Source organism: Acinonyx jubatus, chromosome F2, assembly GCF_027475565.1.
Source record: "Acinonyx jubatus isolate Ajub_Pintada_27869175 chromosome F2, VMU_Ajub_asm_v1.0, whole genome shotgun sequence".
Classification (NCBI taxonomy): Eukaryota; Metazoa; Chordata; class Mammalia; order Carnivora; family Felidae; genus Acinonyx; species Acinonyx jubatus.
This window is the reverse complement of record NC_069394.1, coordinates 2,099,313-2,122,590: the sequence shown is the minus strand read 5'-3', so window position 1 is coordinate 2,122,590 and position 23,278 is coordinate 2,099,313.

Here is a 23,278-nt window from a genome sequence, read left to right as displayed (position 1 = left end):
GAGGTCCGCATTCAGCAAGTGCTCCATAGGTGCGCGGTGAGCTCACGAGTGAACACAAAACACTCACCGAAGAGCGAGAAGGCGGCGCGGCAAAGTGCCTTCAGGCCATCGTCGTATGTTTACAAATCCAGGAACATCCCCGCCGCGAGCGCTGAACGGAATAAAGCGCCAAGGGAAGAAGAGAGATCTGCTGAGACAGCCCTGAGCGTCTCCTGGGGGCTGTGCCGGGAGCCCCGGGCAGGGAGCCGATCCGTGCTCCACTGGGGCCGCATCCCGTCCCCTGGTGATAGGCCCTGTGTCCAAGCCCCGCAGAACCAGGTCTGCCTCCAGGAGAAGGTCTGGGTCCGGGATGAGCCCAGACCGCGAGGTCCGTTGGGGCAGGGCCCCCGCCCTCTCCACCCGCACGTGAGCCAAGAAACGGCACGGGGACCACGGACGACGGAGTGACCTGGCTCGTGCATAGGCTGTGGGGTTTCCAGAACCTGGGAAAGACCAGGGAATGGTTTTGGGGGAACCCACCTGTCTTTCTGATGCAGGCACTGTGTCTCTGAGGGTGGAGGTGACCTGACAGGGCCACATCCTGGCTGTTGGCAGAGCTGGGACTGGCCCCAGGTGCCCTGCCCTGAGGACTAGGGCTGAGGTCCCAGGGAGAAGCTCTCCGAGTAGGGAGTGCAGACACAGCAGTGGGGAAGGAGAGACCCGGGCCCTGTGCCTGTGGATCTAGCACCCAGCGTCAGACACCCGCCCTGGGCCAGGCCTGTCATCAATCACTTATTGATCCACTCACTCACTCACTCACAGACACGTCCTCTGGGCCGGGCTCTGTGTTTCATGCACAGACGTGACAGAGAGCGGGGGTGGCTGCAATTAATCCCACAAATGGGGTAAGAAAGATGTCCCTGGGGCGTGAGATCTAAGCATTGCGGGGTGGTATCGATCTCCCTGCCAGAGGCCAGAAAGCCAAGTTCGCCGTGTCCTCCCCAGCACAGCGGTCTGTGACCCACAAGCTCCCGGCCGAGAGGACGGAGCAGCCGGCTGGGACCCCTTGTCCTCTCTCCTGCCCTCACCTGCAGAGGCCCAGGACTGTCTGCAGGGGGGGCAGCCAAGAAGCCTGGATGCGAGCTGGGCAGGGCGGCGAGGGACGGGCCAGGAACAGTGAAACGACACCGGAGGCGAAGTTCCGAGGCCGCCAGCGCCTGAACCAGCCGCTGCCCCCCAGCTGCCTACAGGACCACGAGAACAAGGCCCACGCCACTTTGAGTCAACGGTCAACATGTTTTGCAAAGCGCTTTCCGGGTGGTGTGTGAGAAACGGGGACCCAGCGACATCGGGAAGCCCGGTCCTGCAGCTTGACCCGGGACAGGTCAGAGCCTCTGGGCATCCACATCCTCATCTGGTCGCTGAGGGTGAGCCGGGGGCCTCGTCACCTCCCGAGGCAGAGCCGCGGAGATAAAGGCCCGCGAAGCCACGCGGTGCCGGGCGGCTTCAGGCAGTCACCCAACAGGTGACAACGCAGAGGACGGGGGCCCGGCTCCACTTTCTGTGTCGCCCCAGTTTTTGGCAGGGCACCTGCCACCTGACAGAAACCCGGCCCGTGTCCCCTTTGTGCCCAGGAGCGCCATGGACCGTGCTGGGATCCTCTGGGTGTGGGAGAAGTTGATGCGGCAACTTCCGTGTCGTGCCCTCGGAAGACACGGGCCGTCAGCCCGCTCCCCTCGCCTCCTGTCCCCGCGGGCTGACGGCCACGTGCTGGGCGAGAGCCATGCCAGAGAGGGCGCCTGCCGTGTTCCCCCCGCCGACACCTGCAGGGTTACACATGCTGAAGCCGCTAGAAATTCGGGTTCTCCATCACAAGGAACCCAGAACCTAACACACCTGCTGACCACATTTTTTTTCACTGACTTGTAGAAATCCAGCCACCTAGTGCAACCACACCCTTTTATAAATCGAGAGCACCATGGGGCCCAGGTTTGGCACGGGCTCGGTAGGTGCACTCTCAGATTCTTCCAGTTCTCAAAGCAACTGTGTGTCACAGACACACGGTTCCCAGGTGACAGGTGGAGAAGGCCAGGACCCCGCAGTCTCCAAGTGACAGGTGGAGAAGGCCAGGACCCCACAGGTCCCAGGTGACAGGTGGAGAAGGCCAGGACCCCGCTGGTCCCAGGTGACAGGTGGAGAAGACCAGGACCCCGCAGTCTCCAGGTGACAGGTGGAGAAGGCCAGGATCTCACAGGTCCCAGGTGACAGGTGGAGAAGGCCAGGACCCCATAGGTCCCAGGTGACAGGTGGAGAAGGCCACAGTCCTGCTCATAACCTGGTCTGCACGTGGCCAAGTGTGATACAGACCCTCTTCCCTCATACACACAAGACCTCTGCTCATTTATAAAATCATTCTGGACCAGATGATCTCTAAAACGCCCTATATTTCTGAGATTCTACTACCCGAAGGAAAAGAGGTCCGACTTTTTTCTCTGGCTCTGCACACCTAAGCTTACCAAACCAGCTGGCTCCGGCTAAGTTAGCCTTGTTTCCTTTCAGTACACACAGACTCAGGACAAACGCCTGGGTCGTGTGACCTCAGGCAGGCTCCATAACGTCTCTGTGCCCACGTGTAAGCTGGGAATGGGGTCTGCCTGGCCTCTGGGTGTGGTCAGGAGGACAAGCAGGAGTGTTCGCCGCTGCAAGGGTCCGAGATGCTGCCCTCTGTCACCACTGTCCCCAGCAGTGTTGGGAGCAGAAGCCACGGGAGCCATCATTCACTCGATAGCCGCCCCAAAGGTCAAGGCTCCATGCCAGGTGACGAAGGCTGTGAGGGTGAACCAGACATCGATCCTCAGGAGATGGGCACTCAGGAAATTAGAGAACAAAATAAACAAAATGCCAGACCCCTGCACACAACAGAGAGTGAGATGCTGCAGGGCCTGGAGGGAGAGATCAGTGTCGGCTTGAATTACTGGGGACAGCGTCCCAAGGTTTATTGAATGTGAGTTTGGGCCAAGAAGGAGAGAGAGCAGCTGGGCACTCGAGGCTGACTCTTACAGCTCTGCCTGTCATTGATGTTGGCATTTGGGTTTGCTGATGCCGACCGTCAGGTGCACGGCCCGGCCTGCAGAAGACTGCGACCCCCTGGACAAGGGCAAGGAGTCTAGTCGTCATACAGGCAGGGACGGCAGGGGCTAGTAGAGGTCAACTATAGACAGAACTAGATCCGGTGAGGCGCCTGGGGAGCTCGGTCGGGTAAACGTCTGCCTCTTGATTTCAGCCCAGGTCATGATGTCACAGCTCACAGGAGCAAGCCCCACATCAGGCTCTGTGCTGACAGCTCAGAGCCTGCTTGGAATTCTCTCTCTCTCTCTCTCTCTCTCTCTGTCCCCCTCCCCTGAGCTGGGCAGTGAACTGAGTCCAAGGCCAGGTGAGATCTGAGTAATGTCTCTGCACTTACCCAAAGGTGTTGACTGGGCATTGCTGGGCTCAGGTTCTGCTCAGGGCACAGAGGAAATAGACCAGGGTCTTTGGCTCGATGACCTTGTACTCCAGTGACGGGCATGTGCAGCCAGTGACAGTGGGGCGGCCAAGAGGTCCCACGGATGCCCCACAACTGAAGGTAGACAGCCGCCCACCCTGATCTGGGCCCATCGTGGCCCTAGACTGGAGAAAATCCACACCAGGGAGACCCATGCCAGGGGACATGGCTGGGGATGGTTTCAACCCCACAGAGAGCTCAATGGGAAGCCTTTTATGGAGATGCTGACCTTGGCCCCAGCTTTCTGCAACAATCCCACCCTTCGTGGTCCAGGAATCACAAAGGTTCCTATAAGGCTGACCTGAAGCCTGTCAGAGTCCAGAGCCTCACGACCAGGAGGTCAGAGATCATGCCCGAGTCCTTGAGGGACATCACTGCCCTGGGCCATAGCCTGTGCTCTCCAAGGATGTCTTCTGGGGTATCTGGAGGGAATGGTTAGGGGCTTGTGGTTCTGGGATGCTCCAGGCAGGACCATGCAGGGTGGGCCTGAATTTTCACTGAAGAGGTGACCCTGGTCTCCCCTCGGCCTCAACCCCCACCCCGGGAGCCCCACCAGAGCCCAGGGTAGGAGCCGGATGGACCCTGAGCCTGTCATGCAGGTGTCGGCCTCGTGTGTGACTACATGAGTGTGACAGAGAGCGTCCGGCCGAGTCTCCGCCTTTGCTCCTTCAACCAGGTGGCTAAGTGCCTGTGAGCTCCTTCCAGAGTGAACAAAACCAAATCAGGCAGCTGCCCCCTCATCCCGGGCTGCCCCAAGGACAGGTACGACCTTCCCCTTTAGACCGCGGGCTGCCTGGAGGGCAAGGACCCTGTGTCTCCAATCCTAGGGAAGGCTGTGTAACCCCTACCAGGGCTGTGGTTTCCCTGGAGACCAGGGGCTCCCAGAAGATGTAATCTTGCCTTCTTTGCCTTTGTCTTCCCAGCAGGGGGGCACATAGGACTGAGAGCATGTCTCCCACATCTGACCAGCAGATCAGGGGCTATGTCTCCTCCATCAGACCATCAGATTGGGAGGTTATGTCTCCCATATCTGAGCAGCAGATCAGGGGCTATATCTCCTCCATCAGACCAGCAGATCGGGGGCTATGTCCCTCCATCAGACCAGCAGATCAGGGGCTATGTCTCCTCCATCAGACCAGCAGCCTCCATCAGACCAGCAGCCTCCATCAGACCAGCAGATCAGGGACTATGTCTCCTCCATCTGACCAGCAGATCGGGGACTATGTCTTGTCCATCAGACCAGCAGCCTCCATCAGACCAGCAGATCGGGGGCTATGTCTCCTCCATCTGACCAGCAGATCAGGGGCTATGTCTCCTCCATCAGACCAGCAGATCGGGGGCTATGTCTCCCACATCTGACCAGCAGCCTCCATCAGACCAGCAGATTGGGGGCTATGTCTCCCACATCAGACCAGCAGATCGGGGGCTATGTCTCCCACATCTGACCAGCAGGTTGGGGGCTATGTTTCCTCCATCTGACCAGCAGATCAGGGGCTATGTCTCCTCCATCAGATCAGCAGCCTCCATCAGACCAGCAGATCGGGGGCTATGTCTCCCACATCTGACCAGCAGGTTGGAAGCTATGTCTCCCATATCTGACCAGCAGATCAGGAGCCATCAGACTGAATGATGCCCTGAGGCGGGGCTGTGTCTTCATGTCCTCTGACGTCACATGCTCTTGTCGTAGGAGCCCTGGCTCTGCTCGAAGGGGGAGGTGAGGGGCACGTCACTGACCGGCAGGCGGACGGGGGCTGGTGGGTGCCGGGCTGGCCCCTGATAAAGCCATCGGCGAGCGGAGCTCGAGACACCTGGCGTCGGGGGACTTATCTGGACAAATGAGTCCGCGGCACAGCTGAGCAAACAGGAGGAGACAGTGATGCTTCTTTTTTAAAGAAGAAAACATCGCTCACGAGATGAGCCGGGAAATAGCGTCATTTATTTTAACCTCGATGCCACAGAAAATAAGTCAATTTCTCACGAGAGGTGCTCTGAAAAAAAACAACAACAACACGAGAGGAGACGGATGGACGTTTGGCACGCGGGAAGCTGTTCTGGGTCCCCTGAAGGCGCAGAGCCCCTGTCCCGCCCCTGCTCACCCCGGGCAGAGCCTGGCCGCCCTTCAGAGCCCCTCGCTGGGCCGCTCGGAGCCAGAGCACGGCTCTGGGAAACGGCCCTACCCCACCTTAAGGTGTGACCTTGAGTCTGTGACTTAACCTCTTGGGAGCCACAGGGCAGGACCGGGTCAGACGCCTGGGGTCTCGTCCCCGATGCTGCAGAATGAACTCCTCAGGGAGCCGCGGCCTCAGGGCCTCAGGCGCTCGGATCCGCGCCGTCACAACCGCGTGATGCACGTGCCTGTCACCTGGCACTTTATGGAGTTCTTCTTGCCCCCGTCAGGAAACCGGGGACAAGAGACCCTGAGTGACAAGCAGAGGTCACACGGGCAGGGTCCCTGCATCCCGACGTCCACTTTCCCCTCAGAAGTTCCCCACCCCCCGGGGGCCCAGGTGTTCCGGCCTCCCTAGACCTGGGGGGACAGTTGGAAGGGCGCGCTCCCATTCCCTCCCCTCATCCCCTCCCCGGGATAAAGATATTACAGTATCGATCCCCGCAAGGCCGCAGGTTCCCGGCCCATTCATCACCGCCCGGCGCTGGGACGGAGGCAATTATTGGAGTCACTGGCTGTCCTCGGTCCACTGCTTCAGGCAGGAGCTCAGGCACAGGTGCCAGGACCCCCTCCAGGAGCCGGGGAAGGACGGAAGGGGCTCACCAGTTGGCGGGGCCGCTCTGTGCCACGCGCTTCCCAGACACGCTCCGCGGGACCCCGACCGCAAGGCTGCAGCCCAGGGCTCGGCGGAAGGTGAGGAAGCCTGGGTGGGCTCAGCAAACACGGGGCCCGTCCCCCCAGGCACGAGGCAAAGCTGAATTCAGACCTGGTGCCTGAGGCCCGGGGCCGGGCCCACTCAGGCCTGAGAGGACGGCTCACTCGGGAGAAGGGGGGTGTGAGGGCGAGGCAGCCTCAGGACCAGTGGAGCGCCACCGCCCCCCATCCCCGTCCCCTCACCCACTCGAGCACATGACACCCGTCTACCTGCTCAGAGCTCAGCGCTCAGGGAGGGAGAGAGGGTGGGCAGCGGGGAGGGCCTTCCATGGCCGGCCCTGGCCCATCTCCCCCGCTGGCCCTCCCGGCCTCTTCTCTGACCCGTGAGCCCGCCACGCCCCTTCCCGCCTCCAGGCCACCGTGTGTGTGATTCCTTCTGCTGGAGCGCCGTTCCATCCGCACCCCGGGTCCCTGATCCTCTCCATCCTCAGACCTCAGTGGAAAATCACCTCCTGCGGCCTTTCCCGACCACCCGCCTCCCGGATCCTCAGCCCCCGGGAGTGGGGCCTCGGGGACTTTACTCGTCAGGAGTGACTCCTGATGACCGCCTCCCTCGAGCTAACCTCCGCGAGGGCAGGGTCCACTCTGTCCCTGCCACGGCCGTCACCCGGCACCTGTCCCAGTGTCTAACCTAGGGCGGTGGACCCACAGATACCCAGGGAACAGACAGACCCACACGCGCACAGCGGCTCAACTCTGCTCGGAAGTTAATTCTCACAAAACGCACAGGGGCGAGCTTGGCGGGCAGCTCCTGCGAGGACACGGGGACGATCCCCAGGCGCCTCCCACCTCTGGCTACGATCTGCTTGTCCACGACTGTGCCAGCTGGACGAAGGGGACGACCCTTGGATGCACATGCCCTTATCACACCCCACGGCCCGGACGCAGTCACCTGGCCACACGTGACGGCAAAGGAGGCTGGTGAACGTGAATACGCCCAGAAGGAGGGCAAACAGGTTTTTCACTGGATGCGAGGTGGTCTCTCCACAAGGGTGACTTTTACTGGCCATGGACAGCTGGTGCTGGGGAGAAAGAGAAACAGTGGGGTCAGCGAGTTTCCTTCTAAGTCGTACAGACCAAGGCCACTGAGGCCAGGGCATCGGGGGTAAGCGTTCCTCTGAATCAGCACGTGCTTTTTCACGCAGCCCCGTGGGACATTTTTCAGGAACTCGGTCAGGTACAAGAGGAATGCGGACCCACCGTTGGTCTTAGAAGGACCACACAGTGTAAACTCCCCACCCTACTGCTTCCCGCTTCCTCCCCTGGCCCCTGCGTGCTCCCAGCGCCCCCTGCTGCCCATCAGTGTCATTGCTGCTTCGCGGCTGGAGGAGCTGTGGGTGGCTGAGCGGAGGCATCTCCCCGGGGGCACCCACAGGACGGCGTCCTCCAAAGCACCCAGCTGGGGATGGGGAGAACGGGTGAGTGAGAAGTGTCCCCGGGGTTTCTAATCAAAACGGGAACGATACAGGACATGCCCACGGATGATCCCGTGACTTGGTGCTCAGGCGGATCTGAGGTGGGCTTCCCTGGGCCCCTCATCAAGCCTGTTGTGTGCAGATGCCCCGGTGACTCTCGGAGAGCACGCGGCAGGTGCGGACACACGGACCGTTGAGCCTGCTCTTGGGTGGGTGAGTCGTGCACTGACGTTTGTGAGAATAAGGACTGACACTGACCGCTCCTCCACGCAGTGCGTCCCTGCAGGCACGGGCCGAGGCCCCGGGGGCTCTCTTTCCTTACTATTACCTGTCATTGTTACTAGGGTTCAATCCCCCAACAGCTGTCCGAGGCAGAAGCTATAACCCCAGCTTACAGATGGGATTTAGGACTGAGAGGTAAGTCAAGAGGCCGCACAGAGAGTCGTGGCAGGACTCGAACCCAGGTCTCCTGCTGCCCGAACCACATCCCCAACAGCTCTAGAGGCTGCAGACTCCTGTCTCTCCAGCAGCCAAGGTCGTGCCCCCAGGGGGGGGCCTGGGGGCAAGGACAAGGGGAGAGAGGGGAGGAAATGGGGGAGGGCGAAGGGGGGTCCAGGGGCGTGGAGGGGCCTCGTCCTCTGGAGCCCAGCATGCGCCGGCCACCCTGCCTGCCCGCCCTGCAGGGCCTCCTCCTCTGCCGGCCACGGACACACCGTGGCCGCTCGGACCCCCACTGTCCACAGAGGGCACCCCGGCTCCTCTGGCAATGTGGTGACCGGCTGGATGCCACGCGGCCCCAGGGGCCCTGTGCGTAATGTGTCAGGACATCAGAAGGGTGCAGAGGGCGTCGCAAGGAGCCCAGCCCCCTGGGCTGAGCACACCGGGGCACTGGCTGCGTTCTGTCAGCAACTCGGCCACAAGGAGAAGGTCTCGGATGCCCCCGGGGACGGGGGTCAGGTGTCTCATCTCGGCCTACGAAGGACAACACATTCGATTAGGCAGCGTTCCTGTAACCCACTTAGGATCGATCTGGGTATTAATAGGTGGCAAGGAGCCGGTCCTGGCACACTGCAGGGCCCGCACCCCCAGGGTCACACTGAAAGGCGCGCTGCGGTCACTCCCGACGCAGGACAGAGACACGGCTGGACTTGGTCCCCGGTCCCCTCTGTTTGTGTCGCCCCCTCGCCTGTCTGCCCGTCCGTCATCTGCCCGTTGCCCGTCTATGTCATCTGCCTGCCGTCTGTCTGTCCCGCACTCGTCTGTCTGTCTGCACACCGTGTGAAGCGTTCGTTCCTTCCCAACTAAACTCCAAGGGGGAGGAGCGTTAATTATGTATTAGCTGCGCAGGCCTCCAGACCCATCGATTTTGTTTCTGGTTCCCCCTCGGATCCGGTACTCAGATTCTGGTTTGATCGCATTAAGTCTCTTGAATAATTAATACGGTAATTTAACCTGAGCAGAAGGAGCTGAGGGCGTGGGAGACCACAAGTCCCCGGAGGCAGTGTTCCCAAATCCCTATTGTCTCCAGAAACTTCCAAGGGTCCCACGTGGCCCCTCCTCCAAGGCAGGGAGACAACGCCCGCCCACCCAGGAACCACAGGGGCCTCTCATCACCCCCCACCCCTGTGTGCACTGGCGGCCGTCCGGCATCGTGCGCGGGGTCCCCTCTGCCCGCCCGCCCCACACACGCCCACGCTCGGACGCCCTCCTACTTCCTCTTGTAGCTGCGCCCTGGCCTGGGGGTCGTGACCACAGCAAAGCAGAGTCGGGGGACACGGAGCCGCCCAGACCCGCCGACAGATCTAAGAATCAAGGGGCTGTGGCAAAGGAAGAGGTGGGAGAAACTCCCCGGGACACAGTGGAGAAGGCCCGTTGTGGTTTGTGGGCAGAGCGTCTCCAGGCCGCGGGGACGTGCCCTTTGCCCCCAGCATGCGAGTTCCCGTCACACGTGTCGAGACACATGTCGGTGCCCTCAGGGGAGCTGTTCTGGCCCAGGCGAATCACTGGTCTGAGCCCGCGTCTCTCCCCCCGGGGCTGCTGTGGCTCCGGGGACTTGGGAGGTCTGTGCACCTGCAGGCTCACAGCTGGAGGGAAGGTGCTCCTGGTGACGCGCGGGTGGAGCCCCAGGGCCCCAACGCTAACCCCACAGCGCCCAGCACGGCCCAGCACAGTGGCCCAAGGGTTGGGGACTGTGCCCAATGTCATCCCAGAGTCCCCGCAGGGAGGCAGAGCAGCTGAAAGCCTGAGGGGGTGTGGGAAAGGGGGGAAGCAGGGGCTGAAGCGGTGCTGGGGAGGGGCCCACAGCCCAGCTGAGCTGCCCCCCGGGTGTGTGACAGGCGCACGTGGCCCCTTGGGGACAGACAGGCTCTCATTTCTGTGTCCCCGGCAGACCGAGTGCCCGCAGCACCTTCTGTCCCACCCTTGCTGTTATCTCTGACCCAGAGCAAACTTGTGAGGAGTGAACAGCCCTGTGCCCATGCCAGTAAAACGCACGAAGGGGGACACAGGGAGGCTGTGGCCTGGTTGGGGCTCCTCTGTCCCCCTGAAGACCACCTTCTGGAAAAGGGTTCCAATCACCACCCACCGCCCCTCCTCCGCCACGTGCCCGAAGTTGGTGCTCACTGTGCACTGGGCCCCCAGGGGGCTGTCGTGAGACCCCATCAGGATAGGGTTTGTCGCCCGTGTTAATTTCCTGGAGGAAAACCACAAACCGGGAGACATAAAACAACATAAATCGATTCTCTCCCAGCCCCGGGGGGCACAAGTCTGAAAGCAGGTGCAGGCAGGGCAGGTCGTCCCTGGAGCCCCGGGGGGCAAGACGGGCTCCTGCTGGTACCCCCGTCCTCGGCTGCCAGATCCCCCCAACCTCTGCCTCTGTCCTCACACGGCCTCCTCCCCCCCGTGCGTGTCTGTGGACACGTGTCTGTCTACGTGGGGACCCCAGTGCAGCGGGAGCCCCTCTTATACCCCGATGCCCTCGCAAAGACCTATTTCTAAACAACGTCACGGTCACAGGACTTGGACATGTTTTGGGGAAGATGCAATTCAAACCACCGATCCCATTTTAGAGAGAAAAGAGCCAAGGCTCAGAGAGTCTAGAAAGTTCCCCAGGGTCCGAGCGGTTAGTCACTGGCCCCACCTGGACCCTGCCGAGCCCCGCCCACCGCCCACGCGTCGTCTGCAAGGCAGGTCCCGGGAGGCGCCCGAGTATATCTGCAGGGCTGTGGTGACACCCGTGCACGAGGCTGGCGTTTGCCCTGTTTGCAACAGCAGCTCTCACGCCTCTGGGGCACCGAGCCCGGCCTCCTGCTTCCACGCCTGTCACCCCCAGCGCCACCCTCGAGGTAGCTTTGCCCTCCTGTCTGTCCAGGTGAGAGGCTGGGGTAGCGTCTGCAGACCCCAGTGACCAGCCCTGCGGCCCGCAGGGGAGGTGAGCCTGGGGGCAGATTGGAGGGCAGGCTGGACAGGATCTCAGCCAGGGTCCCAGGCTCTCCATTCGGTGGGAGAACACCCTGTCCCCACAGCTGCAGCCTGAGTCCTGACCCGCGCACGGTTGGTGGGGCTGCAGCTCAGGCCACTGGGCCTACCCTGCCCCCCCCCCCCCAACCCGCCCGAGTCAGAAGAGGAACGCAGGGTCCATGGGTATTTTAAGGCTCGTCCACTTAGTAACTGGCAGGGCCCCCCTCCCCCAAACCCCAGCTCCCTGCTTTGGTCGTGAACCTAGTTCATGCGCTAATATGATGAATGCAAGTGGGTTTTTTAACCAGCATCAATCATTTCTCATCTTGCATAAAAAATGATTAGAAATATCTTTGGAGAAACTGAGCCCATGTTAAGCACCTACGTTGCTAAAGCATTTTGTGCTTTTCCACACTTAGACATTCAGTCCTTATAATGGTATCATTAGTAGACAAGACAGGAGTCATTTTCATAAGCGAGGACACAGTGAGAGACAGAGACGCTGACGAATTAATTGTGCCAGGCCACAGAGCGGGACAGGTCAGGGCCGGGACAAGAGCCCAGGTCTGACCCCATGCCTCGTGTTCTTTCTGCGACACTGTGGATCTCCCGGCAGAGGGCGATTCCACGGACAGTCCAACTGGCCAAAACCCATACCCCTCCGTGACCCACACACACGTTCGTCGCATTCACCGAGCTCCAGTTCTGGCAAAGCCTCGTGCCCTCAAGCTTCCAGCTCTCCGCCCCCAACGCCTTCAGCCAAGTACAGCCTTGTGTGTGTCCAACCATGACACGGGTCTGGCCCGTGAAACAGGAGCCCACACCCTTAAAGTCCGTGCGCCCCTGTCCCCGGAAATAAACTGTGTGGTTGCCCTCGACATATGGCGGCCAAGCTTCAGCTGCTCCCATGTCCCTGGTTTCTTATCCCCATCACTCACCCAAAGCAAGAACGTTCTAATTCCGAACAAACTGTGAACCTTTAGTCAGGGCCAGGGGGCGGGTAGCGGGGGAAGGTGCAGGCGTACCTGCGCTGATGGGGGGCGCCCTTTGTCAAAGGGACCCTCCTCACCTTTGAAACACGGTCCCCCCAGACTGGGGATGGCCCAAGAGGGGGAGCAGACCGAATTAAATGCCTCTAGGCAGGGCGGACCGAGATGGCTTACGCTCCCACGTTGAACCCACACACCCCTGCTCACATGCGCTGTTTCCACAATGAAAGGAGCTGATTTGATTTACGTGTGGGCACCAGGAAGAACACCGTATGAGGGCAGAGGTCTCATCCAGATGCTATCCAGGCCTGCACCCTGCTGTCCGGATCCGCCCAGCCCGCACACAGGCAGTCTCTGGTCTATCTGACCAGGAAGCGACCGCACTCACGCAGGCCGGCCCCTGCCCTGCCCTGAGGGCAGGTGGCTGCTTGAAGGCAAGGAGTCGAAACACACGCTTTCCCATGACCACGGTCTGTTGGCGGGCCCACCCCAGGGTGCTGCACACAGTAGGTACTCAGGCGATGCTAGCTGTCTGCTGGGGGCACAGTAGGCGCCCGGAATCTCTCTGAGGGGCACTGGAGCCCCTGGCAACTTGGGAGCCCCCGCGTCCTTCAGCCCAGGGGCTGCCGGTCGGCCCCAGGTCCCCTGTCCCCGGTGCGGACGGTGCCGGCCTGGTGGGCTGCCTCCTCCTCTCGGCGCCGGGAGGGGCCCCGGCGGACGCTTTGTAAATGTTAGCAGGCTCCCGAACTGGCTTCTGAACCAGCTCATTTTTCTGAGCCCAGAAGCGCCCGCGGCCTGGACGGGGAGTTGTCAGAGGTTATAAATGGATCTCTCCCGGAACGAGTGGGGCCCTGGGAAAGATGTTTTAAAATTGGAAGCATGGGGTTTTTATTTATTTATCTATTTACGCCCTGCCTTGTTCGAAAAGGATTTAGGGCAGCTTATGAAGATACATAAAGTGGAACAAAGGAAAATAAATGGGGAGCCTGAGGGGGAAGGGAGCAGCGCCACGGTGGGCGCTTCCCGCGGCCAGGAGGCCACGGCGCCCACGGCGGGATCCCGAGCCACACTCGGCGTCCTTGGGCCTCGGCTTCTCAAAGTACTGCCAGGGAACCTCTGTGTCTCCAGAGAGGATCTCCTTTGTCACACCCAGAATCCTAACGTGTCGCCTCTGAGTGTCACAGGGCACACGGACGCGTGCACACACGCACGACTCGACACGCACAGCACACACAGGCACACAGTTGCACACACACCCCCGAGGCCCCGCCCGGCAGGTGGGGGACACACACGCACTCAGCTTGCCCTGGCGGTCCACACGCAGAGGGCCCCACGTGAACCCTGACGGCCCGTCCCCACCCCCGTCCGGGCCCGGCCGGCTTCCGTTCTCTCAGCTACTTTCTGCTGAGTAAAACTACGCCCCTGCCTGGACCGCGGGAACGTCGGATGGGACCCTGTTTGGAAAAAGAGTCTTTTTAGGTGTAATCGAATCACGGATCTCGACCCGAGATCATTGCACGTGGGCCCTAAATCCAACCCATCCTGAACGACATGGGAGAGACGGGGACACAGGGCAGGCGGCGCTGTGAGGACAGCGGGAAGAGGCAGGAAGTCCCCCCCACCCCCGACCCACATCGGAGCCTTCAGAGGAGGGTCCTGCCCCACCTGGGCCGCAGAGCCCGGCCTCCGGGCCACGCGAGCGGCAATGGGCTTCCGCTGACTCCAGCCCCTCTCGGGAACCGACACGCTCGCTCGGCCGGTCTGTTACCTGCAGAACATATTCGTGCCCGTGCCCCCCAGCACGCGGGGCCCCTGTAGCAATTGTATCTAAGGGTTTCGTCTCCCACCGTCTGTTCCCCGGCTCCCCTGCCCAGACTGTCCTTCATCCCCAATGTGTGACGTCTGCCAACTAAGCAGACGTCATCGCGGCCTCCGCAGCCTTGACCCGCCGGCGGGGACGGGGCCGCTCCTCCTATCTGTCCAGGGAGAGCGCGTCTCCTCCCCTCCCGCCCGCTTCCAGCTTTCCCCTTCCTGGGGCGGGCGATCCGTGCGCCCCCGTCCTCAGATGCTTCAAACGCCGAACTCGCGTTGGCTGAGCTCGCCGCACGTACCGGTCTTCATACTTTGTCCTGATGGACACAAGTTCACGGAAGACGCGGGATTCGAATGAATGTATAAACGAATGAGTGAGTCAGTGAGAGAGTCATTTGCAGTCCTGGCTTGTCCCCCAATCATCACATGACATCGGGCAAGTGCCTTCACCTCAGCGGGACCGGGTTCCTTGCTGCCAACATGGGGGCCCGGACCTGACCCGGCTCAGTGTCCCCCACCCGACACGGATGCCGAGGCACAAAGCAATTTCTAAGCCTTTTTAAATCCTTTCTGGAACATAGCGGAGTATAAATAAATAAATACTTCCCAAGCAATTTCCATCTGCCCTCCCCCAGCTGGGACTCTTCCAGATCCCTGGCTGTGGCTCCTGAAATGGCCTGCAGCCCTGGGGCCGTGTCGCCGCCCTGCCCCGGGGAGCCCCGTTCCCCTACCTGGCCCCGCCGCGCCCGCCCTCCCGCCCGCTCAGCTCTGCCAGCTTCTCCGCAGCCTGGAGCCGCCGGGAGGAATTCGGCTCTGCAGACAAGTAATCTCTTTACGGCCCGTTTCATTGTGAATCGTCACCAGACAACTATTAATCTGCAATCATACTTTTATCAAGTGTTTATTTTTTCCCCTCTCTCTCTCCCCGAGACGGGGGATATCAATACAGCAGCTGTCACGGGTCGTTACCAACCTCGTCTTCCCCACTATTCCAGTGAAATAAAGCCAGAAAGCGAAAGCAGTCGGACTGACCGCTTATCCAGGCGTCCGAGAGAGCGTCTGGCGAAAAGACACCGTGCTGTCGTGTGTGGGCACGTCGCTCCCCCGAGAACAAAGCCACATCGGATGCCATCGCCCCGTACAGGTGGCCGTCCCACCGGGGGTAGCTTGCCCGCCACCATTCAGGTCTGCAGGTTAGGACTTCAACAAATATATCTGGGCGACACAAGTCAGCAATGACTGGAGCCCCCGGGTCCCCCCCAGGCACCCGTGTCCCCGCCACAGGGCACAGGTGGCCCTCCTGGACCTCCTCCCATGAGGAGGGTCATTCTTCGCTAAACCTCTGTCCACATCCCTGGAAGGTCACATCGCAGACCAGACTGTAACCCTCGGGCACGAGTCTAAGGTCACGAGAGCCGAGGGCCCTCACAGTCCAGTCCCTGAGTGCGGGGCCGCTTTAATGCGGGGTTTGGGCCGGAGAGACCCCGAAGGAAGGGTCTGGAGTCGCCCGCCCTGCACAGGCTGGTCCTGCCTGCCCACCCCTGACCTCATGGGCCCACGTGGGGAGCCCCTCCTTTGCCGGGGTGCCTTCTGCAAACAGAAGTGCCTGCGATTCGGGGCACCCTCCAAAGAACCCCACCATCCTGGGAAACATGAGAGGGGAAGGGCCCGGAGAAGGTGGAGGAAAGGTAGGGACCCGCCCTCCGCTTCCCGCCTTGCCCGCAGACATGGCAAACGGAGCCTCCCCGGCTGAGCCCAGACGCAGCCTCGGAGTCTTTTTCAACACGGCCCTGCAGCCGCCTGAGCTGTCCGGGGGCAGGGCCTGAGCCGTGGGCTGGAGGCAGGTGAGGGCCCGGGGACGGGGCTGGGCCCGGGGAGCCCGTGGGAGGGCTCCCCGCAGCGGACGGTGGGGGGCCCTGGCACCCCGCCCGCCACAGGCACAGGGAAATGCTGGGTTTGCTCTTTTTCCAGCATCCGAGCACAGCCACCCCCACCGGCTCAGGGATCTTGGCCAGTGACACACGGAGGCTAAACGCGCCACTGCCCCAAACCTGGACACGGTCCCTACCGGCCCTAGCTGCCACCAACTCCGTCAAACTTGAATTAACACCATCGCGCTGCAGCTCCGTGAGCATCAGGCATCCGTGGGGTCAGACCCCCGCCCACCAGCATCCCCTTCTCCCAGCAGGACCTGCAGAGGCAGAGGCTGCAGGGGGGCTTCGGAGATGGGGAGAGGCCAGGCGGGTGCCCGCTGGACGGGAGGCTGGCCTCCACGGAGGCCAAGGGCAACCACCTCGCTCCCCCGGCTCGGCCCGCCCCCAGGGCTCTCTGGAGGGCCTCGTGGGAGCAGAGCAGCCCCTGGAGACGGGACACACTGGTGCTGGGGGAGACACGCTCACACGCACACACACTCACGTGCACACACTCGCACCCGTGTACATGCTTGCTCACACTGGTGTACACTCACACCCAGGCACACGCCCGCTCACAGGCGTGCACTCACGCCCATGTGCACACTTGCCCTCACACGTGCACACTCCCACGTGTGCGTGCTCACTCGCACGTGTGTACATTCACACTGGATCCTCACTAAGGCTTCCCTCTCTACTGTGGACGCGGCAGGGGGCCCACCCCGGGACACCGAGCCAGTTCTGGGCCCCGAGAGGGCCTCCCCATCCTAAGCCAAGAGCGTGAGGGAGCCTGAGCAGGACCGCTCCCAGGACAGGACATCGGGTCCGGCGTCCAGGGAGAGCACGAGCCTCCCCCACCCCACGAAGAAGACAGGTCAGAACAGGTCACCAGCAAGCCCTCTGGGGAGAAGGGCCCAGCGTGTGGGCACCGTGGCCTCCCGTGGCCTGCCAGGGCCCGCTCTCCTTCTGCCATCACAGCCTTTCGATCCCTTCCTCTGCCTGAATTCCAGGAGGCCAAAGGGTAGGACAGTCTGGGCTGGGCCTTCTCTGCCCAGGGATAACAGCCGGACCAGGGGGGCCTCCGAGGAGGCCTGGAGATGCGGCCTGGGCCTTTGGGAGAGGCCTGCCACACCTCAGGGTTAAGACTGTGGGGACCTCAGGGCGGGGGCCCACCAGCCCACTCACCGGGAGGCCGGGTCACAGGAAGCTTGCAGCAGCCCCACAGCAGGGCCGTGCGACCTTGGAGCCTGCTGAATCGTGGGGGTCTGCCTCTGCAAATGCTCCTCTTCTGGCCCTCGAGGACCTGGCCCGAGGACATGCCGATGCCCCACCCAGCTCGTCGGCCCCGTGGTTCATCCATCCAAGGTCAGTGGCCTTGCCCAACACTCCGACTGGCTGCCCGCGGTGTGACATGTGGTGCATGTCTGCCCACAGGCGGGCCCCAGGCTGGGCTTGGAAAATGGGGAAGCTGGAGCCCAGACCATCCCTGCAAAGGAGGGAGGTGTCCCCTGACTCAAACGGGTGCAGCTGGGACTCAAACCCACGTCTGTCACTAAGGCTGTGCTTCCTCCTGGACCGCTCGCCTCCCCTTCTCATGGGACCCTTACCATCAACTGGGACAGCTCTCCCTCCCTCTCCTCAAGGAGGAGGCCGGCTGATGCAGCATCCAGGGAACTGTCCCCTCCATGGGGTACTCACCACCCTGGGGATCCGGGGTACGGCCGCCCCAACCAACCAGCCAGCTCCTGAGAGTGGCCGCCACGCCACTCAGGAGAGGAAGCTGACCGGCCCGAGACAGCCAGAACCAGCACTAGCTCCGGGGCCCCAGGAGGGGGACAGAAGACACAGCTTTTGCCACCTCCCTCCTGCTCCTCTCTCTCTGATGCATGCAAGCCGTAAGTGACTTTCTGGACAGCACTTCAGTGATTTAAAAAATATATTCAGAACAGTAACTGCGAATTAATCCCAAATATACAGGGACACAATTATGAAAGAATTTGGTTCCAAAGCACACAGCATGGAGGCAAAAGCCAGCATCTGGAAGGGGGTGGTCATCAACTCCCCTAATGAAAAGGAGGTGATTATTTCCAACAAGTGCAGCCCATAAGAAAACCCCTTCCGCCATTGTGTTGGCTTTAAGAATGACAGGAGCCACATCTTATACCCATCCACCCGTGCAGCCAATCATCACTAATATATTCATCCGTCTGTCACTCATCATGGGCCAATTCGTCCATCCACGCATCATCACCCAGCCATCCATCCGTCCACTCAACCCACCCACCAGCCCATCTACTCATTTACCCACCCATCCACCCATCCATCCATCCACTCACCCACCCATCCACCCATCCATCTACCCATTCACCCACCCATCCATCCACCCACCCACCTATCCACCCATCCATCAATCCATCCAACCACCCACCCACCCATCCATCCATCCACTCACCCACCCATCCATCCATCCATTATCCATCCATCCACCCATCCACCCATCCATCCACCCACCCACCCATCCACCCATCCATCAATCCATCCAACCACCCACCCATCCACCCATCCACCCATCCATCTACCCATCCACCCATCCACCCACCCATCCATCCACCCATCCATCCATCCATCCATCTATCCATCATTCATCCATCCATCCACCCACCCACCAGTCCACCCACCCATCCATCCACCCATCCATCCATCCATCCACCCATCCATTTATCTACTCCTCCATCCATCCATCCACCCATCCATCCATCCATTATCCATCCATCCACCCATCCACCCATCCATCCACCCATCCACCCACCCAACCATCCATCCATCCACTATCCATCCATCCACCCATCCACCCACCCACCCATCCATCCATCCACTCACCCACCCATCCATCCATCCATTATCCATCCATCCACCCATCCACCCATCCATCCACCCATCCATCCATCCACCCATCCACCCACCCATCCACCCATCCACCCATCCAGCCAGCCCACCACCCACCCATCCATCCATCCATCCATCCAGCCAGCCCACCCACCAGTCCACCCACCCATCCATCCACCCATCCATCCACCCATCCACCCACCCATCCATCCATCCATCCAACCAACCACCCATCCATCCATCCATTATCCATCCATCCACCCATCCATCCATCCATCCATCCACGCACCCACCCACCCATCCACCCATCCAGCCAGCCCACCACCCACCCATCCACCCATCCATCCATCCATCCACCGATCCATCCACCCATCCACCCATCCACCCATCCACCCACCCATCCACCCATCCACCCACCCATCCATCCATCCATCCATCCATCCACCAATCCATCCACCCATCCACCCATCCATCATCCATCCACCGATCCATCCACCCATCCACCCATCCACCCATCCACCCACCCATCCACCCATCCACCCACCCACCCATCCATCCATCCATCCATCCACTATCCATCCATCCACCCATCATCCATCCATCCATCCATCCACCCACCCATCCACCCATCCATCCATCCATCCAACCACCCACCCACACACCCATCCACTCATCCAACTATCCATCCACTTCCCATTAAATTAATATTAACTGAACTGCTGGTATGCCCAATACTGTTCTAAATGCAGGTAATAGAAAGATTAAGAAGTTGCCTTGACCTCTGAGTGTGTTGTCTCCCATTATCTCCCTGATTAAATCCAGACATCTGTGCCTGTGGCGTAAAGCTCTCCAGACCCAAGCCTCCCTGTCTGATCTCACCTCTTAGGATAGCTCTACTTCACTGTCACAACAACCTGGACCACTTGCTGTCCCCCGAACATGGGCTGTCCCTCCTCTCCCATCCCCTCCCACTCTGTGTCTTTTGTCTACGATACCCTTTCTCCCACCACTTTTCCCCACCAAGAGTCTACCCACACATCAGTGCTCTGCTTTAGTGCCACCTCCTCCAGGGAGGCTTCCCAGATTCCCTCAGTAAGATGGTGGAGACCATTGTCTGCCATTATCCTACAGCTCTGTCACACAAGTCATCCTAAGCTGGTTTAGGAATGACTTCCCCTCACCCACCTCATGAAGCTGGAGCACTGGTGGGTGAGGGACTGGGGTGGCAGCTGTTGTCACAAGAGCCAGCCAGGGCGTGGAGGGTCATCCCCAGACTCGGCGCCAGCATTCAGGCCCTGCCCTGTCCCTCCCCAAGTGTGACCAGGCAGCCCCTCACCCTCAGCCCTCTGTCTTTTGTGGACCGAGCCTCAGTTGCTCCTCCTGTCACATGGACACCACCTCATCGATCTCCCGGCTCTGGTGGGAGTAGCCAGGCTGGCTCATGGCTGCAGGTTCACCGAGCCTTGACCCCCAGCCCTACCTCCTGTGTGACAGTGTTTTTCACTCCCCTGTCTGTGGACAGTGGCTGCTGGCCTCAGCCAATTTCAGGGACCACTTGAGACCACAGAGAAGCAGGCAAGGGGCTGGGGAGCCCGTTAACCCCAGGCTCCTCTGTCCCCGAGGGCCATCTCCAGGATGCCCACGTGGTCCAAGGACCCCCACAGGCAAGACCCTCCTCCACCTGCGCCCGGGGGTGGCAGGACCAAGTGTGACCCGCCCCATCTCCATGAGCCGTGACCTTGGCGGGACGCTCTGCCTCCCCGAGTCTTGCTTTGCTCCTCTGCAAAAGGAGCTTAAAGCGGCCCCAGCTCCGGGGGTCCCAGAGAACCCCCAGCAGGAGAGGCCCTGCTCACCCTCCTCCATCCCCATGAAAAGACAGAGGGGAGGTGGGGGGTGGGACAGCCAGAAAGCAGACTCGGGCTCTCTCTCTCTCTTCACCTGCAGAGTGGAGGACCGAGCTGTAAGGGCACCTCCGATGCCCACGCAGCCCTCTGCCGCCCGTGGACTGGCTGCTGTGTGCCGAGCAGGGTACGTGCAGCCCCCAACAGCCCATGAGGCCCATGAGGTCATTGCCACTATGTGCGGACGAGAGTCTGGGCCGACCAGGACAGGCCCTCTGTGCCCCTGTGCCCTTCCTGCCACACCTCTCCCTGCCTCTGGCCGGGAGGAGCTCCCAGGAGGCTCCCACGGGGCTCTCCGAGGGAGGATGCCTCCCAGGCCCAGCACAGGGGGACAAGGGGGCCCCTGTGCCCAAGCGAGTGTCCCACACAATAGCCCCACCAAGACCTGGAGGAGGAGAGGACAGCGCCCGGGTCTCCCGCCTCCCCCAGCCCTCCGGTCACAGCTTCCTTCCTTCCAGAAGATTCCTGCTTCATCTCTCATTCTGAAATATTTATTTCAACACAAATTATTTAGTATTTAGGAGCAACTTCCCTGCCTCTGACTGTCGGCAGGGATCTCAGACCGCCAGGGCGCTCCAGGACCTTCCAGGACCCACATCCTCACAGGTGGCAGCATGGCCATCAGCCCTCAGGGTCCTCGGGGCCCCCTGGGCGCCTCAGACACAGGCAAGCCCTCCCCACCGTGTGACAGAGTAAGGCTGCCCAGAGCCCCCAGGCCTGATCCCCACCTGGGATCACTCACCGGGACCGGATGACGCAGGCTGATGGTCCAGAGGACAAGGGTGAGGCAAGGCCTGGGGACAAGCCCAAGCAAGAGAGAGCCACTCACACTGCCACACTGTCAGAGGCCCCCCCGGTGCCCTCAAGGAAGCCCATTTCCACCCCGCCCTCGGAGGCCTTCCTCTCAGCCCTTTCTTCCCCCTGTCCGTCCGTCCGTCCATGCTCCCTCAGCTTCCCCGAGTGGACAACCCCCGCCTCCGCCTGTCTGGAGCCTGCCCTTGCCCACCAGCCCGCGTCCCCGGGATCGGGGTTTGGCACCTGTTTCCTGCCACGGGCCACCCGGGAACCGCTTCCGGTGCCACGAGCCGATCTCCATCACAACTGCTCCGTCCCACTGTTGCGGCCCCACAGCAATCACGGCTGACGCACAAACAAGGAAGCTCTCCGCGTCCCAATAAAGCTTTATTTACAGGAAAAGGCAGAGTCTGAATTTGGCCCCTGCCACAAAGGGTCCCCCAGGTCGCTGGAGCGACCCAGAGGCTCCCACGGGCCTCACGGTGCAGGTCCCGTGCTCACACCCCACCTGGCAGCCGGTGCCTGAAACAGGTGCCCTGTCCCCCGCCTGGTGCCCGCAGCTGGCTCCCCTGCCAGGGGCTCCCTCCTGGACCCGTGGTGCTCTCGCCGAGGACTGTGGCTGGATATTCATCATCAGTTGTCACCTAATGAGGGCTGGCTTCACGATCCTGGTCCTTCTTGAAGGACCTCGGCATCTGTGGAGTCCCCGCCCGTGCCTGGCACACCCAGCCCCCACCTCCAGTGGGAACAGCACCCACTGCCGAACGCAGGTGCTCGGGGAGGGGTGGGGGCCCGGGGCCTACTGCCCCCTGCGCTACCGGGACTCAGGTTTCTGGGCACGATCGGAGCCCTGCCGGTGGCCGCACCCCCACTGCTCAGTTTACGGGTGACACAGCTGAGGTCCGGGGCCGTCCCTGAGCCCAGAGCACCTCTGCTTGAGCAGACACTTTGCCTAGGACCTCTCCCCCGCCAAACTAGCGCGTGTCGGGTGCGGCAAGCTTAACCCTCGCCAGCCTTGTCCCTATCCTGTCCCCGTGACACCACAGCCACTTGGGGAGCCTGAGCGGATCTCACGTGCCAGAGTGCACCCCACATCCCCTCCCCCCATGAGCCTGGGCAGGACGAGCCCCAGCGTCAACCCTGCTGCAGGCTAGCTTGCGGGGACACTCGGTGGGCGCTGAGTAACTACAGCTTGTTGAGCTGACCCCCCCGCCTTCCCCCCACGCCCTCAGTACCCCCTTTGCACCGACTCTGTGCCACCGCCCCCACCAGACGCTGCGCTCCGCATGGGCGGGGACCCTGTCTGTCCCTAGCACAGTGGCCGGCATGCCTCAGGGGGACGTCAAAGGCCACGAAGGGAAGGAAAAGCCCACAGGACCCAGCTGTCACAGCAACGTGGTGACAAACACTTAGCAAGCTGTGCTTTGTGTGCGAGGCTCCAGTCCATTCAGCTAGTCCGTCAGCCTGACAAGATGCTGATTTACTCCGCCCGCGGCCGGATTGAATTGACCTGCGGGGGTGGATAGGGCTGGCGGCAGCGGGAAGACACCAGAAGGGAGGGCTGCGGCACGGGCACCGAGGTCCACGGGACGGCCCCACGCCAATCTCTGCAAGCCCCCCCTCATTCCCGGGACGCCCTTCTCTGAGCCGCCTGCCCGGGCCAAGCAGACTGTGTGCAAGGTCCGCCGGCCACGCGGGAGGCCCCTG